The sequence below is a fragment of the Salvelinus fontinalis genome, chromosome 6, assembly GCF_029448725.1.
Source record: "Salvelinus fontinalis isolate EN_2023a chromosome 6, ASM2944872v1, whole genome shotgun sequence".
NCBI lineage: Eukaryota > Metazoa > Chordata > Actinopteri > Salmoniformes > Salmonidae > Salvelinus > Salvelinus fontinalis.
The window spans coordinates 39,566,138-39,585,087 of record NC_074670.1 but is presented as its reverse complement, the minus strand read 5'-3'; the positions used below and the strand labels follow the sequence as shown (position 1 = coordinate 39,585,087).

Genomic DNA, 18,950 nt, shown 5'->3' with positions numbered 1-18,950 from the left:
TCATTGGATCAGTCTAAAACTTCACATACACTGCAGCCATCTAGCAGCCAACATCTACATTGCACCTGGGCTGGAATGTAGATGTTCTACTTTTAAACTCGGACAAAACAGAGATGCTTGTTCTAGGTCCCAAGAAACAAAGAGATCTTCTGTTAAATCTGACAATTAATCTTGATGGTTGTAAAGTCGTCTCAAATAAAACTGTGAAGGACCTCGGCGTTACTCTTGACTCTACTCGTTACTCTACTCTTCTATCTACGTAACATTGCAAAAATCAGAAGTTTTCTGTCCAAAAATGATGCAGAAAAATTTATCCATGCATTTGTTACTTCTAGGTTAGACTACTGCAATGCTCTACTTTCCGGCTACCCGGATAAAGCACTAAATAAACTTCAGTTAGTGGTAAATACGGCTGCTAGAATCATGACTAGAACCAAGAAATTTGATCATATTACTCCAGTGCTAGCTTCCCTACACTGGCTTCCTATTAAGGCAAGGGCTGATTTCAAGGTTTTACTGTTAACCTATAAAGCGTTACATGGGCTTGCTCCTACCTATCTTTCCGAGTTGGTCCTGCCGTACATACCTACACGTACGCTACGGTCACAAGACGCAGGCCTCCTAATTGTCCCTAGAATTTCTAAGCAAACAGCTGGAGGCAGGGATTTCTCCTATAGATCTCCATTGTTATGGAATGGTTTGCCTACCCATGTGAGAGACGCAGACTCTGTCTCAACCTTTAAGTCTTTACTGAAGACTCATCTCTTCAGTAGGTCATATGATTGAGTGTAGTCTGGCCCAGGAGTGTGAAGGTGAACGGAAAGGCTCTGGAGCAACGAACCGCCCTTGCTGTCTCTGCCTGGCCGGTTCCCCTCTCTCCACTGGGATTCTCTGCCTCTAACCCTATTACAGGGGCTGAGTCACTGGCTTACTGGTGCTCTTTCATTCCATCCCTAGGAGGGGTGCGTCACTTGAGTGGGTTGAGTTACTGACGTGATCTTCCTGTCTGGGTTGGCGCCCCCCCCTTGGTTTGTGCTGTGGTGGAGATCTTTGTGGGCTATACTCGGCCTTGTCTCAGGATTGTAAGTTGGTGGTTGAAAGTATCCCTCTAGTGGTGCGGGGGCTGTGCTTTGGCAAAGTGGGTGGGGTTATATCCTTCCTGTTTGGCCCTGTCCAGGGGTATCACCGGATGGGGCCACAGTGTCTCCTGACCCCTCCTGTCTCAGCCTCCAGTATTTATGCTGCAGTAGTTTGTGTCGGGGGGCTAGGGTCAATTGGTTATATCTGGAGTACTTCTCCTGTCTTATCCAGTGTCCTGTGTGAATTTAAGTATGCTCTCTCTAATTCTCTCCTTCTCTCTCTCTCTCGGAGGACCTGAGTCCTAGGACCATACGTCAGGACTACCGGGCATGATGACTCCTTGCTGTCCCCAGTCCACCTGGCCTTGTGCTGTTCCAGTTTCAACTGTTCTGCCTGCAGTTATGGAACCCCTACCTGTCCCAGACCTGCTGTTTTCAACTCTTAATGATCGGCTATGAAAAGCCAACTGACATTTATTCCTTATTATTATTTGACCATGCTTGTCACTTATGAACATTTTGAACATCTTGGCCATGTTCTGTTATAATCTCCACCCGGCACAGCCAGAAGAGGACTGGCCACCCCTCATAGCCTGGTTCCTCTCTAGGTTTCTTCCTAGGTTTTGGCCTTTCTAGGGAGTTTTTCCTAGCCACCGTGCTTCTACACTTGCATTGCTTGCTGTTTGGGCCTGAGCTACAGGCATATAGATTTGGGTATGTCTACAATTTCTAAATACCTGTTTTTGCTTTGTCATTATGGGGTAATGTGTGTAGATTATTTAATAAATGTTAGAACGCGGCTATAACGTAACAAAATGTGGAAAAAGTCAAAGGGTCTGAATACTTTCCGAATGCACTGTACACGCACACACACTCCAGACTGACGTTTCTCCTCCTAATATTTCTAAATTCCATTATTTTACTTTTTTTGATCTCTGTGTATTGTTAGATATTACTGCACTGTTGCAGCTAGGAAGACAAGCATTTCGCTACACCCGCAATAACATCTGCTAAATATAATATGTGTAATGAGACCAATAACATTATTTGATTTTAGTTACTAGAGGAACAAGATTTATTTTAAAATACCATGTTTATGTTTCAATGCAGTACACATTGTAAGTAAAATAATATATTTCAACACATTATTGAAGTGACATCCTCTACTTAGCCGTTAGGAGAGGAGGCAGAAATCAATTATAAATCGAATCGAACAACAAAACGAAGCGACCAACCAATTGCAGAGGGCGATCAGAGAGCATCTTGGACACATTCTGTCAGAAAATGTCTTGGTGGTGCAAGTTAGTATTACACTTAAGCTGTAATTACACTTGTACAGGGAAAATTATAAAAGATGCAGGCAACAGAGATGACATAAAAGGGCAGGTTTTTGAAACCACTGGACCGGTCACTGACCTGATTGAAATGAGTAGATTTATTTGCTAATGAAACAGTGACGGGTTGTGAATGAGATTATTAGGAATGTGCACAGTGAAAGTTCTAAACTTCCAAAAGAGCAAGCTACTACCTTTCAGAATGAAGGACAGTATAAAAAAATGAAGTGTATGCAGATTTTAAAGTTATCCACACTAATGAGTAATTAATATAAGGGGTAATAGAACATATGAAGGAAATAAAGAATAGATGCAAAGCAAATGCTTCAGGATTCCACGCAAAACATATTTTTATATCATGGGCATGTCATGTAGGCCTACAGTATAGTCTAACTGTTTGCCCTAAAATGCCTTTGATGGCAGTACCTTTTAACGTGTGTAAAAAAAGAACCAAGACCGCATCACGTCAAACATGGACAATAACAAAAAAAAATATTGACCGTGTCCTATGACCAATGCACAGAAAATGTCATACCACCATATTGAGGAGATCAAGTACGATCAACATTACTGTAATGTGTGTTTTCTGACAGGCGACCCACTACAGTGCACTGACTCAAGCTTTCCCAACAAAGCAGCCCATCACTAGGCTATAAGTAATTTCATTCTGGGCAGTGGGCGCTATCCAGAATTCATAATCAACAGACTGGCATATAGGTAAGCCTAAACTGGATGAATGCATGCTTTGCTATCACATTTCAAGATGATATTTCTAGAAATCACATCTTGACAGATGTAGGCCAATGAAGTTCTATTCTAAGCTATTATTTCACTGTATAACATGATCAACTGCAATCATCAGGAATCTCTTGAGCAAGTTATCACATTAATTCATATAAAATGGTCAGACTTTACATTGGTGAATGAAGGCAGGTAGACCTAACGATTTTTGCCACCCTTCTTTTTCCCCATTGCACAAGAATGTAACCAAGAAAAAAAAAAATACAACTTTTGCCTGGCTGGAGTTTATGCACACAAATATTTTGCGCACGGTTATTTTACGCACACAATTGATACTAGAAATGCACGATATAAACTATATTACAACAAAAAAGTATTTTAAAACAGACGTATGTCAAATATATAGCATATTCTAATTTTTGCCTATGTCAAAATACACATTCAAAATTCTTATCAATAATAGCATAGCATATTCAGAATTTGATCAAAGACAGTACAGTATGAAGATCTCTACTTTAGAAGCAGTTTCTGCCTATCATATTTGATGATGTCATGGCGATGTTAGCTTGCGAAACTCATGCGCAGAAACACGTAAATGGCTCAAACGGTAGTCTCGCGACAAACTGCGCATGTGCCGGCCGTAAGATAAAGGCCCTCCTTCGATATGAAGTTGTTTCTGAATGAAATGAAAACGTGTCAGCTTGTCACCTTCCAGAGGGTGGAGTGTTCAACTACTTAAGACATTGGCTCGAAACAAGGTTGTGTCTTTTGATTTCAGAAAATTAACTAAGTAACAATTACTCTCACTGACTTCTCAAACCCCAAACCTGGACCTGGACTGCTTGGTCTGTTTCACAAGCGTTCCCGAAAGTCTTGCGATGTTGTGCCTCTGGGTTTAGAAACTCTGTGATTTGGCAGTCAGGAAATGCAATTCAATTCACGGCATATACTACAGTTCCAATACCGTTACAGTAGCAATATTATACTGTATACTTTATACTGAGATTGGGCAACTTGAATGTTGAGCACCTCAACTATTGTAAAAATAAACAGAGTGAGTGCCAAAGTCTTCCACTTCACAGCATTAGCCTACAACTGCCATATGTCTTAATAGTTCCTAGAGCTTGGACATAATGCCATCATATTATTCACTAACCCGGTCATTCGAACGACTAAAATACATAGCGTGAAGTTACACCATTTAGCACTACTTACCAGCTTGCTACGGTGTGGGTGCTGCAGCCATTTAACCCGTAGCGAAAGGGCTAGAAGTCCGCATTTCCTCGGCTGTGTCACGGTAGGTGTAGCGCAGATCTTGCAGCGATGCTTGAAGGCAAGCTGAAACAAATTATGGGGGGGGGGGGACTTTCCCTACGCCTTGTCGAACGAGCTACGAAGCCATATTCAGAAGATTAGAACAACAAAAACATCTCGCGCTACACAAACATCCGCGCCGCCGCACCAGACGTCAAGAGGAACCCGCCCCCTTTCGTCGTCTCTCATTGGCCTGGCTTAACAGGACATTTTACATAGATGGAATTTGTGAAGCAAAAGTCCCAACTTTAAATATTTTTCATAATGGGACTTGCAAAGCAAGAGTCCCCACTTTAAATATTCAACATACTTCTTATTATTACTACTATCTGGAAAACGAATACTATTACACCGTTTAAAGATGCACTATGCAGAAATCGCTCCACCATTTCTTGGTTGCTAAAATTCTAATAGTTCACCTAATTCAGTTTGTTACAAAAAAACATGTATATTGTAGAAAATCATTGTACCATCTAAACCGCTGTGAAATATATGTTCCATAATAAAAAATTTGCATTTATCTGTTTGGAGCTTGTGTACAAAACCAAAAGTAAAAGATGCAGAAAGGAAACTTAATCAAGGAATCATAGAAATAGCGCACATAGAACATATCTATCACTTCTTAGACTTGCTTTCAATGAGAATGACATATCCATAATTCACATTTCTATGTGAATTGGATCTCCCAAAAAAGTTACATATTGCAGCTTTATGCTAGACACCTCATTCAAACTTTAAAATGTGCAGAGTGGTCAGGACCAGTGTGTGCATACAACTTTTTGATACTGTATCTTTTATACTTTTAAAACTAGTACGTTGTTTGTCCATCTTCATTCACTTTCACAGGATTTCTTCAACATTCTAAAGTTCCCATTGTGACATCAACTCCCAGACTTCCAACATTCCATTCACAGTGAACAATGCAACTTTTGACAAAGATATGCTACTCTGACCACTTTCCCATCAATTTTAACAAAAAGTTAAAGCATTTGAAATCTTCCTCTACTTCCAAACAATTTACATTTCTACAACTTTAGACAAAAACATAAAGGGTATAACATATTGGTATACTTCTCAGCTATTTAAGGGTGTTTTCACATATAGTTATCTTCAAAAGAACCGATCTCAGTCCTATTTTTTTTTTTAAAGCAAAATAACTCAGTTCACTTTGTATTCACACTGCTCTTTCCATTGAGTGAGGACTCAACTCTTTTGCCAGTTCAGGTCAACTTTTTTTTGGACCAAGTCGTCTTTAAATTCACATTGCTATGTTTAGAAAGGAACCAATATCTTTTTCCTACATGCAATCTGGGTTTTTACAAAGTGCAGGGCAAGCCATTCAATCAGAATGCGTTATTGGAAAGATAGATATAACAACTTACATTTTGGAAGCTAATAGACTGTATTTAGTTAAACTATGACATTTACAGTACTTTGGAAAGTATTCAGACCCCTTGACTTTTTTCACATTTTGTTACCTTAGAGTCTTATTCTAAAATGGATGAAATAAAAAAAAAATCCTCATCAATCTACACACAATACCCCATAATGACAAAACAGGTTTATAGAAAGTTTTGCAAATGTATAAAAAAAATCTAAACATGAATTGATTATTTACATAAGTATTCAGACCCTTTGCTATGAGACTCGAAATTGAGCTCAGGTGCATCCTGTTTACATTGATCATCCTTGAGAAGTTTCTACAACTTGATTGGAGTCCACCTGTGGTAAATTCAATTGATTGGACATTATTTGGAAAGGCACACATCTGTCTACAGTATATTAGGTCCCACAGTTGACAGTGCAAGTCAGAGCAAAAACCAAGCCATGAAGTCAAAGGAATTGTCCGTAGAGCTCCGAGACAGGATTGTGTTGAGGCATAGATCTAGGGAAGGGTACCAAAAAATGTCTGCAGCATTGAAGAACCCAGTGGCCTCCATCATTCTTAAATTGAAGTTTGGAACCACCAAGACTCTTCCTATAGCTGGCCGCCCAGCAAAACAGAGCAATCGGGGGAGAATGGCCTTGGTCAGGTAGGTGACCAAGACCCCGATAGTCACTTTGACAGAGCTCCAGAGTTCTGTGGAGATGGGGGAACTTTCAAGAAGAACAACCATTGCTGCAGCACTCTACCAATCAGGCCTTTATGGTAGAATGGCCAGACGGAAGCCACTCCTCAGTAAAAAGCACATGAGAAGCTGCTTGGAGTTTGCCAAAAGGCATCGAAAGAACTCTCAGACCATGATAAATAAGATTCTCTGGTCTGATGAAATCAAGATTGAACTCTTTGTCCTGAACGCCAAGCGTCACATCTGGAGGAAGCCTGGCACCATCCTTACTGTGAAGCATCAAGCTAAGGGGATGTTTTTCAACGGCAGGGACTAGGAGACTAGTCAGGATCGAGGGAAAGATGAACGGAGCAAAGTACAGAGAGATTCTTGATGAAAATCTGCTCCAGAGTGGTCAGGACCTCAAACTGGGGCAAAGATTCACCTTCCAACAGGACAACAACACTAAGCGCACAGCCAAGACAATGCAGAAGTGGCTTTGGGACAAGTCTCTGAATGTCCTTGAGTTGCCCAGCCAGAGTCCGGACGTAAACCCTATCGAACATCTCTGGATAGACCTGAAAATAGCTGTGCAGTGACGCTCTCCATCCAACCTGACAGAGCTTGAGAGGATCTGCGGAGAAGAATGGGAGAAACTCCCCAAATACAGGTGTGCCAAGCTTGTAGCGTCATACCCAAGAAGATTCGAGGCTGTAATCGCTGCCAAAGGTGCTTCAACAAAGTATTGAGTAAAGGGTCTGAATACTTATGTATGTGATATTTCAGTTTTTTAAAATAAAATTTGCAAAAATGTTGAAACTTGTCTTTGCTTTGTCATTTTGCAGTATTTTGTTTAGATTGAGGGGGGGAAACAATTGAATACATTTTAGAATAAGGCTGTAATGTAACAATGTGGAAAAAGTAAAGTCATATGAATACTTTTGCACAGTGCACGAATGCACTGTAATAATTGTAATCAGAAGATACTATTAACATTGGTAACAGAATTATAGCAGTATAATTACTGCATAATAAATAATACTGTAATTGAAAATGGTCCACCCAAGGTAATGTAGGCTACTGCCCCTTTAAGAGAGAATAGATTTTGTACCCTATGTTGAGATTCTCACCAAATATGTTGTCTTCTCACACTATTCAAACCACACAATCAATAAGCTTATAAAGCTCTGTTTACCTATGATGCACATATTGCAAACAAATAATCTTAACTAAAAACTTGACACATTTTAGAATATGTGCGTCCTTGACAATCGCTAATCAATATGCAAAAACCGCACACATTTTTTTCAGCAAACCTGCACATCTCTCTTTTGTGGCACCAATGTGAGGGTTTATGGCAGGGGAAATGGTGTTGCAGTAGTCTAGTGTGTGGTGCGCGAATTATGACAAGCGAACCTGGGGAGCTTTGCATTGACATTGTACTCAAAAAGAGAACCTGACCCTGGTATAGGAACTCAGACCACTTCTCGAGATGGTCTCAGTTCGGTTTGCTTCGGGGGCCCTTTTGAGGATAGTTCCTTTGGAGTGTTCACACTGCACAAAAAAATAAGCGTTGCTGTTTTTCTATTTAATAAGTGTGATTTTCAGAGCGAGAAAAACAAAAGGAAACCTGGAAAAACTAAACAGAGAAAAAGGAATCAGGCAAAACATTAAATGGATTTTATATGGCCCTGTGTATGCTATGCTCAGTTAACTTGTGTCCCTGGGGGCAGAGGTGCAGAGGGTCCCTCGTCCCACTGATCCCCCTCCAGCCCAGTGAGGACTTCAAGAAAATCCTGCTGTTGTCGAAATACGTTGTGAAAAAATGTATTTGTTTATTTAAAACTTCAACAATGTCTCATTGTCTACAGTGCTCTATTATTAAATGTATTCCTCTCCGACAACATTTTTTTAAAGTGCTAAACAAGCCCCACAACTTTACTCCATTTAAAGTTACCATCTACAGATGTCGGATCTTAACTTACATTTACATTACATTTAAGTCATTTAGCAGACGCTCTTATCCAGAGCGACTTACAAATTGGTGCATTCACCTTATGACATCCAGTGGAACAGCCACTTTACAATAGTGCATCTAAATCTTTTAAGGGGGGGGGGGGGGGGGGGGGCAGAAGGATTGCTTTATCCTAGGTATTCCTTGAAGAGGTGGGGTTTCAGGTGTCTCCGGAAGGTGGTGATTGACTCCGCTGTCCTGGCGTCGTGAGGGAGTTTGTTCCACCATTGGGGTGCCAGAGCAGCGAACAGTTTTGACTGGGCTGAGCGGGAACTGTACTTCCTCAGTGGTAGGGAGGCGAGCAGGCCAGAGGTGGATGAACGCAGTGCCCTTGTTTGGGTGTAGGGCCTGATCAGAGCCTGAAGGTACTGAGGTGCCGTTCCCCTCACAGCTCCGTAGGCAAGCACCATGGTCTTGTAGCGGATGCCAGCTTCAACTGGAAGCCAGTGGAGAGAGCGGAGGAGCGGGGTGACGTGAGAGAACTTGGGAAGGTTGAACACCAGACGGGCTGCGGCGTTCTGGATGAGTTGTAGGGGTTTGATGGCACAGGCAGGGAGCCCAGCCAACAGCGAGTTGCAGTAATCCAGACGGGAGATGACAAGTGCCTGGATTAGGACCTGCGCCGCTTCCTGTGTGAGGCAGGGTCGTACTTCATCACTCTTTTGTCACTGAGAATTTTTCTGATGCATCAGGAAATTCAAATGAGCCTTGTGAGTAGCTGAAAATGAGCAGCACTCTTTCTCTCCATGCGGGGGCATTCAAGTTATTGGGATCAGGGCTATCAAAATAATGTTCTCTCTCGCTCACTCAAAGGCTAGGCCTAGGTCATATTACTGCAACATTCAAATGTACAAAAATGTATCTGAAATGCAGCCATACACATCAACAATCGTTGTTTTATATAGCTTAACCCATTACAGTAAGAGCCCTGTCTATGTTCTACTAAGCTATATGGAATTGTTTTAAGGTCATTCCAAGGATAATTTTTCCTTGACAGCTTTGCACACTCTTGACATACTCTTGGTATTCTCTCAACCAGCTTCACCTGGAGTGCTTTTCCAACAGTTTTGAAGGAGTTCCCACATATGCTGAGCACTTGTTGGCTGCTTAACATTTACTCTGTGGTCCAACTCATCCCAAACCATCTCAATTGGGTTGAGTGATTAATTTTTTTTACCTTTATTTAACTAGACAAGTCAGTGAAGAACAAATTCTTATTTTCAATGATGGCCTAGGAACAGTGGGTTAACTGCCTTGTTCAGGTGCAGAATGACATATTTTTACCCTTGTCAGCTCAGGGATTCAATCTTGCAACCTTTCGGTTACTAGTCCAACGCTCTAACCACTAGGCTACCTGCTGCCCCTTGACTGTGGAGGCCAGGTCATCTGAAGCAGCACTCCATCGCTCTCCTTCATGGTAAAATAGCCCTTACACAGCCTGGAGGTGTGTAGGATCATTGTCCTGTTGAAAAACAAATGATAGTGGGACTAAGCGCAAACCAGATGGGATAGAGTATCGCTGCAGAATGCTGTGGTAGCCATGCTGGTTAAGTGTGCCTTGAATTCTAAATAAATCACAGACAGCACACCATCACACCTCCTCCCATATGCTCCACGGTGGGAACCACACATGCGGAGATCATCCGTTCACCTACAAAGACACGGAGGTTGGAACCTAAAATCTCAAATTTGGACTCATCAGACCAAAGGACAGATTTCCACCGGTCTAATGTCCATTAATTTTCTTGGCCCAAGCAAGTCTCTTCTTATTGGTGTCCTTTAGTAGTGGTTTCTTTGCAGCAATTCGACCATGAAGGCCTGCTTCACGCTATCTCCTCTGAACAGTTGATGTTGAGATGTGTCTACTTGAACTCTGAATTATTTATTTGGGCTGCAATTTCTGAGGCTGGTAAATCTAAAGAACTTACCCTCTGCAGCAGAGGTAACTCTGGGTCTTCCTTTCCTATGGCGGTCCTCATGAGAGCCAGTTTCATCATAGAGCTTGATGGTTTTTGCGACTGCACTTGAAGAAACTCTTGAAAGTTCTTGAAATGTTCCGCATTGACTGACCTTCATCTCTTAAAGTAATGAAGGACTGTCTTTTCTCTTTGCTTATTTGAGCTGTTCTTGCCATAATATGAACATGGTCTTTTACAAAATAGGGCTATCTTCTGTATAACACCCCTACCTTGTCACAACACAACTGATTGGCTCAAATGCATTAAGAAGAAAATAAATTCCAGGCACACCTGTTAAATGCATTCCAGGTCACAACCTCAAGAAGCTGGTTCAGAGAATGCCAAGAGTGTGCAAAGCTGTCATCAAGGCAAAGGGTGGCTATTGGAAGAGTCTCAAAAATAAAATATATTTAAAGTGTTATTTATATAACACTTTTTTGGTTTCTACATGATTCCATGTGTGTTATTTCATAGTTTTGATGTCTTCACTATTACTCTACAATGTAGAAAAAAAATGAAAATAAAGAAAAACCCTTGAATGAGTAGGTGTGTCCAAGCTTTTGACTGGTACTGTACATGTTAGTGAGAGTCACCTTTCCACAGACCGACGCTACAGACAGAAGTTGGCAGATCGGTGGTACCGACATCAGACGAGTCCCACGATACTTGTGGGGGGGTCGTAGAGCAAAACAACCAATGTGTTCATGTTAGTGAGAGTCTCATCTTTCCACGGAGGGGTCATAATAGTTTGTAGGCCAAACCGTTCGGACATTACAGAAGACATTTGGAGAAAAACGATTTTCAGGATGTCTCATCATATCCGCGGGAAATAGGGTAGTGCACTGGGACTTTAATAGTCCTGTATTAGCTGACTGATATAGCCGTCTGCTGCACAGGCATAACTTTAACAATGAATTAAATTGAGTAACTGATGTTTATGTTATGTTTATTACCTCGTTATGTCGATCACAACGTATGTACAGTATCTCGCCATCTGCAGCACAGGCAAAACTTTAGCTATGAATTTTTAAGTCAAATGTTGAGTGACTGATGTTTATCAGCCGTTGCCAACCTAGTTAGGTGACATGTAGGACACGATAGATAGCTAGCAGGCGATATCATCCTGCTTATCGGCTGTTTAGTATGGAAGTCCAGAGAGGACATATGAATACAAAATTTACTCCCCTCGTTATTTCGATCACAACGTATGTACAGTATCTCATGATCACGAAATGTTTTTATTTTTTTGTCAATCACAATAATTTTCTCATGATCATGACATAATAAAGGTGGTTTTGTCAAGATTACAAGATAAAGTCTGTAAATAGGAGTGGATGTATTGATGATAGATTGACAGTGTGCCTGAGGATGGTAGATCAGTGCATACGTCTTTATTGATTGCTACACTAAGGGACGATATAATCCATGCTAACATTATGCTTTCATTTGTGTTTGGAGCTTATTATCAATTAAGTTAGAATGTTAGCAAGCTAAATGTCCCTTACCTTGAGCTAAGAGCTCATGGGTCAATTAAGCTTTATTGGGACATTTAGGTCCTGAACAATGCCTGACAGGCAACACTGTCTCCCAGGCTGTGTGCCACCCGCAAGACCACAGCTAATCTCATGCAAGCAACAATACAGCTAACTTGGCTAGTTTTGTGAGCGAGCTAATCTGCATGTAGTTTACATTAGGATGAAGTAGCCTTCCAATCTAAGATTGCATCATATCACCTTTCAATATTAGTTATCTTGAACATCAGTGTCATTTAATAATATGCACTGGTGTGATAGTTATATAAATTAATCACAATGCATGCCTACTCATTAGAAAAAAACATCAGCAGCTCTAATGCAATATTAGTTTCACATTTAAACACCACTATTCTGGCTTTTAAATCATTATTAACAGTCAGTAAAATAGTTTATTTAGCTTCTTTCTTTTTTTTTAGCTATTTAAAAAAGTATGATATGCATGCAAGTTTACCTGTCTGGTCCATAACGATAGATCAGCAGACCAGGCAATATGCCAGAGGAGGACTCTATACCGTAGGATAATTATTCTGGTTGGTGTCAACTTCACTCATTAACAGGTACTCAAGAGATTGATTGTACTTGTTTATTTGTTATTCATGTCAGATATTTCCATTTTGGGATAGTTGTTCACTGAATTGCTAGCACTAGTTGCTCACGCTGCTATAGTGGCTATGTGTGACTCGTTCATTTAAAAGGCTGCTTGGTCAATCTGACGTCTGGAGTGGCCAAACAGCATTTACTGGGATGCCGCTTTCACAGAATTCAGAGCATTCTTACTTCTTGCTCTTCAGGGAGCAGTCATAGGAATCCAATAAAATGGTCTGCACCGCACCACTCGTCGTGATTCAGGGCTAATCTGTATAGCCATCCAGCTAATTACAAGCAATTGGCTAAATGAAAAGACAAGACCTTACTTCGTCTGAGATGTTGGAGTCCGTTTCCTGGTGCTTGACATAGGAGCTCAGCCAAGATAGCATGAAGTAAAAAATACTGCACCATTCTCCCACCTAAATCTCCATCCGAATCCGAGAGATGAAATGAATCAGTAACCTGTGATGATCTTCATCAGATGACACTCATAGGACTTCATGTTACACAATACATGTTTTGTTCGGTAAAGTTCATATTTATATCCAGAAATCTCAGTATACATTGGCGCGTTATGTTCAGTAGTTCCAAAAACATCCGGTGATTTTGCAGAGAGCCACATCAATTTCCAGCAATACTCATAATAAATGTTGATCAAAGATACAAGTGTTATACATGGAATTTTAGATCCACTTCTCCTTAATGCAACCGCTGTGTCAGATTTCAAAAAAGCTTTACGGAAAAAGCAAACCATGCAATAATCTGAGGTCGGGGCTCAGAGCCCAATCAGGACAAAAAGATATCCGCCATATTGTGCAGTCAACAGAAGTCAGAAATAACATTATAAATATTCACTTACCTTTGATGATCATCAGAATGCACTCCCAGGAATCCCAGTTCCACAATAAATGTTTGATTTGTTCGATAATTGTAACGGCGTTCCTCTCTCTCTTCATAAGAAGAGGAGGAGTAGTGATCGAACCAAGGCGCAGCGGGTTGTGAATACATGATGAATTTTATTTACAATACAAAACGAAACAAACTATACTTGAATAAACTAACAAAATAACAAAACGAAAATAGACAGACTTAGTACGACGAACTGACATAACACACGCAGAACGAACGAACAAGTACTTACTACAAAAACGCACGAACAAACCGAAACAATCCCGTATGGTGTAACATCGACACAGACACAGGAGACAATCACCCACAAACAAACAGTGAGAACACCCTACCTAAATATGACTCTTAATTAGAGGAGAACGCAAAACACCTGCCTCTAATTAAGAGCCATACCAGGCAACCAAAACCAACATAGAAACAGATAACATAGACTGCCCACCCAAAACACATGCCCTGACCTAAACACATACAAAAACAACATAAAACAGGTCAGGACCGTTACAATAATGTCCATCATTTATGTCCAAATAGCTATTTTTGTTAGCGCGCTTGGTAAACAAATCAAAACTCACGAAGCGCGTTCACTAGTTGCAGACGAAATGTCAAAAAGTTCCATTACAGTCCGTAGAAACATGTCAAACGATGTATAGAATCAATCTTTAGGATGTTTTTAACATACATCTTCAATAATGTTCCAACCGGAGCATTCCTTTGTCTTCAGAAAAAGCAAATGGAATGGGAGCTACCTCTCATGTCAATGTTTATGACCAGGTCCTGGTACTCTGCCAGACCTTTGACTCAATCCCCTCTCATTCAGCCCCCCTTTACAGTAGAAGCCTCAAACAAGTTTCTAAAGACGGTTGACATCTAGTGGAAGCCTTAGGAAGTGCAACATGACCAATATCCCACTGTATCTTCAAATGGAGGCTGAGTTGAAAATCGACCAACCTCAGATTTCCCACTTCTTGGTTGGATTTTTTCTCAGGTTTTTGCCTGCCATATGAGTTCTGTTATACACAGACATCATTCAAACAGTTTTAGAAACTTCAGAGTGTTTTCTATCCAAATCGACTAATAACATGCATATCCTAGCCTCTGGGCCTGAGTAGCAGACAGTTTACCCAGGGCACGCTTTTCATCCGGACGTGAAAATACTGTCCCCTACACCAGCGAGGTTAAGAAAGAGTTGCAGTCTTTTGGAATGGGTGGCCAGTAATAAACATCTCTAAAACTACGAGCATTGTATTTGGTACAGATCATTCCTTAAGTTCTAGACCTCAGCTGAATCTGGTAATGAATGGTGTGGCTGTTGAACAAGTTGAGGAGACCAAATTACCTGGCGTTACATTAGATTGTAAATTGTCATGGTCAAAACATATAGATTCAATGGTGATAAAGATGGGGAGAGGTCTGGCCGTAATAAAGATATGCTCTGCTTTCTTGACACCACACTCCAAAAAGCAAGTTCTGCAGGCTCTAGTTTTGTCTAAGCTTGATTATTGTCCAGTCGTGTGGTCCAGTGCTGCAAGGAAAACCTAGTTAACCTGTTGAGGCTAGGGGGTGCTGTTGTCACTATTTATGGAAATCGTGTAATTTTTGAAACGGCTTCCTACTAAATTCTTGATCGTACAATATGCATATTATTATTATTATTGGATAGAAAACAGTCTCTAGTTTCTATAGCCTTTGAAATTTTGTCTCTGAGTGGAACAGAACTCATTCTACAGCAATTTCCCTGACATGGAGTCAGATTTCACACATTTTGGCCCCTGATCTGGAGTCAGTTAAAAGGCCACTGTTATTGCTATGAGTATACAGACACTGCTTACGTCTTCCCCTGGATGCCTTTACGTGATGACGATTTGAATGGTATCGATTGCGCAATCACAGCCCCTATAAAACAAAAACACGTGTAGGTAGGCACTCCTTTCCTGCTGCGTCGGACGCACGGTGTACACCGACCCGTTCTTTTTCCAAGCATTAGTGTAGCCAGTTATATTTCTCCGGTCATGTTTCTACTCGTTATAGGAGTTAAAAACATCATAAGGTAGTTAATTTAAACCGTTTTATAGCAATTTATATCCGTTTAGTGCGATTTTGGGACATTTATTTCTGAGACACTGAATCTCTGGGCACGGTTCCAGTTCATGCCGAACGCAATGGGCATTTCTACATGGCAAGAGGACAGCTTTCGACCAAAAGACAATTAGACCCAAGAAAGGATTCTTTGCCCAAGATTCTGATGGAAGAACAGCTCAAAGTAGGAACAATTTATTATGATAAATCGTGTTTCTGTCGAGAAATGTTAATCGCTTATGACGCCATCTTGCTAGACGTAGCTTCGCTTGGCGCAAACTGTATTGAAAAGTAAGGATAATTAAAAAAATGTAAATCAGCGATTGTATTAAGAATTAAATTGTCTATCAATCGCTGTCCACCCTATATTTTTTAGTCACGTTTATGAGTATTTATGCATACGACTAGATCACTGTCTAATATGGCGCACGACATTGTCTGACCAGCTGGGCAACTTTTGTCATTGTCTAACCATGATTTTGGTGGCTAAATATGCAAATTTTCGAACAAACTGTATATGTATGTTGTAATGTGATGTTACAGGAGTGTCATCTGAAGAATTCTGAGAAGGTTAGTGAAAAAATTAATATATTTTGGCGATGTTTACGTTATCGCTCTCTTTGGCTAGAATCAATGCTCTGGTAACGTTTGCATATGTGGTATGCTAATATAAAGATTTATTGTGTTTTCGCTGTAAGACACTTAGAAAATCTGAAATATTGTCTGTATTCACAGGATCTGTATCTTTCGATTAGTGTATGCTGTGTATTTTTACGAAATGTTTGATGATTAGTAATTGGGTAAACACGTTGCTCTATATATTTATTCTAGTCCATTTGTGACGGTGGGTGCAATTGTAAACTATGACATCTACCTGAAATATGCACATTTTTCTAACAAAACCTATCCTATACCATAAATATGTTATCAGACTGTCATCTGATGAGTTTTTTTCTTGGTTAGTGGCTATCAATATCTTAGTTTAGCCGAATTGGTGATAGCTACTGGTGTTGGTGGACAAATAAAAGATGGTGTCTTATGCTAATGAGTTTAGCTAATAGATTTATATCTTTACATATTGTGTCTTCCCTGTAAAACATTTTAAAAATCGGACATGTTGGCTGGATTCACACGATCGGTGTCTTTCATTAGCTGTATTGGACTTTAATGTGTGAAAGTTAAATATTTAAAAATAATAATAATAATTGAATTTCGCGCTCTGCCTTTTCAGTGGAATGTGGGGGGTGTGTGCCGCTAGCGGCACCCCAGTCCTAGACAGGTTAACCTGTTGAGGCTAGGGGGTGCTGTTGTCACTATTTATGGAAATCGTGTAATTTTTGAAACGGCTTCCTACTAAATTCTTGATCGTACAATATGCATATTATTATTATTATTGGATAGAAAACAGTCTCTAGTTTCTATAGCCGTTGAAATTTTGTCTCTGAGTGGAACAGAACTCATTCTACAGCAATTTCCCTGACATGGAGTCAGATTTCACACATTTTGGCCCCTGATCTGGAGTCAGTTAAAAGGCCACTGTTATTGCTATGAGTATACAGACACTGCTTACGTCTTCCCCTGGATGCCTTTACGTGATGCTGGATGCCTTTTTCCAAGCATTAGTGTAGCCAGTTATATTTCTCCGGTCATGTTTCTACTCGTTATAGGAGTTAAAAACATCATAAGGTAGTTAATTTAAACCGTTTTATAGCAATTTATATCCGTTTAGTGCGATTTTGGGACATTTATTTCTGAGACACTGTGAATCTCTGGGCACGGTTCCAGTTCATGCCGAACGCAATGGGCATTTCTACATGGCAAGAGGACAGCTTTCGACCAAAAGACAATTAGACCCAAGAAAGGATTCTTTGCCCAAGATTCTGATGGAAGAACAGCTCAAAGTAGGAACAATTTATTATGATAAATCGTGTTTCTGTCGAGAAATGTTAATCGCTTATGACGCCATCTTGCTAGACGTAGCTTCGCTTGGCGCAAACTGTATTGAAAAGTAAGGATAATTTAAAAAATGAAAATCAAAACTGCCCCACAGTAAGTTTCGAATTTTGTTCACAAATGTACCCCAATTTATATTATATGTCAATAGTTTATGATTAGTGAATGCCATAATGTAGTTATTGTTAGATGCTTCTACCTATTAGCTGATTTTTTTTCTTTTCTTTTTTTTTCTTTTCCCCAAAGCCATTTTAGCTGTCGTGCTAGCTGTTCGGGACTAAACAGATTCACAAATCATATGAAAATCAGTAGCTGATTTGTGTCAAAAGTTGCATTGTTTCATTCACAGTAAATGGAATGTTGGAAGTCATTATGTCACAATGGAAGCTTTAGAATCTTGAAGAAATCTCATGAAAGTTTAAGTTTAACAGTTTAAAAAATATGAATAGTATCAAAAATGTGTTTGCTAGCAAGTTATTCCAGACCAGTCTGAATGTTTTAAAGTCTGAATGGCATTTCTAGCTTAGTGGAGTAGTGGGGATGGCTTGCTTTAGGTCTTTAAAAGTATTTGTGTCATAATGGAAGAAGTTTTACAAGTTTTACTTGACTATTTAAAGCAAAAGTCATATATAATCAAACTACAATTTTGTAAAATAATTGGTCTGATTACTTTGATAAACTACTATATCAACCAAATTACTTTGCATTTGGTATTTTATTAGGATCCCCATTAGCTGTTGCAAAACCAGCAGCTACTCTTCCTGGGGTCCACACAAAACATGAAACAGAATGACATAATACAGAACATCAATAGACAAGAACATATCAACGACAGAAATACATTAAAAAAAAATTAAAGGCACACGTACCCTACATATCAATGCATACACAAAAACTATCTTGGTCAAATAGGGGAGAGGTGTTGTGCTGCGAGGTGTTGCTTTATCTGCTATTTGAAACCAGGTTTGCTGTCTACTTGAGCAATATGAGCTGGAAGGAAGTTCCATGGAATTAGGGCTCTATATAATACTGTACGCCTTTCTTGAATTTGTTCTGGATTTGGGGACTGTGAAAAGACCCCTGGTGGCATGTCTGGTGGGATAAGTGTGTGTGTAAGTTGACTATGCAAACAATTTAGGATTTTCAACACATTAATGTTTCTTTAAAAAGAAGTGATGCAGTCAGTCTCTCCTTAACTCTTAGCCAAGAGAGGCTGGCATGCATAGTATTTATATCATCCCTCTGATTACAATTAAGAGCAAAACGTGACACTCTGTTCTGGGCCAGCTGCAGCTTAAATATGTGCTAGCTGTGCCACTAGGGATCCTGGTTCGAGTCCCACCATCGTCTGGGTAAGTGGAGGTTGCACACAAACTCAGGCCAATCCCTCCCCTTACCCAG

General features: G+C 40.2%; 1 protein-coding gene across 5 annotated transcripts in view; it reads right to left on the bottom strand.

The window, feature by feature from the left end:
• LOC129857823 (transcription factor HIVEP3-like) overlaps positions 1 to 4,641 on the bottom strand; it is a 92,296-nt gene extending 87,655 nt beyond the window's left edge. For all 5 annotated transcript variants that reach the window (XM_055926431.1, XM_055926434.1, XM_055926435.1 and 2 more), the window contains exon 1: positions 4,370 to 4,641. The gene's annotated coding sequence lies outside the window, so the exon portion shown is untranslated. The remainder of the gene's footprint in view (positions 1 to 4,369) is intronic.
• Positions 4,642 to 18,950: the final 14,309 nt, after the last annotated feature.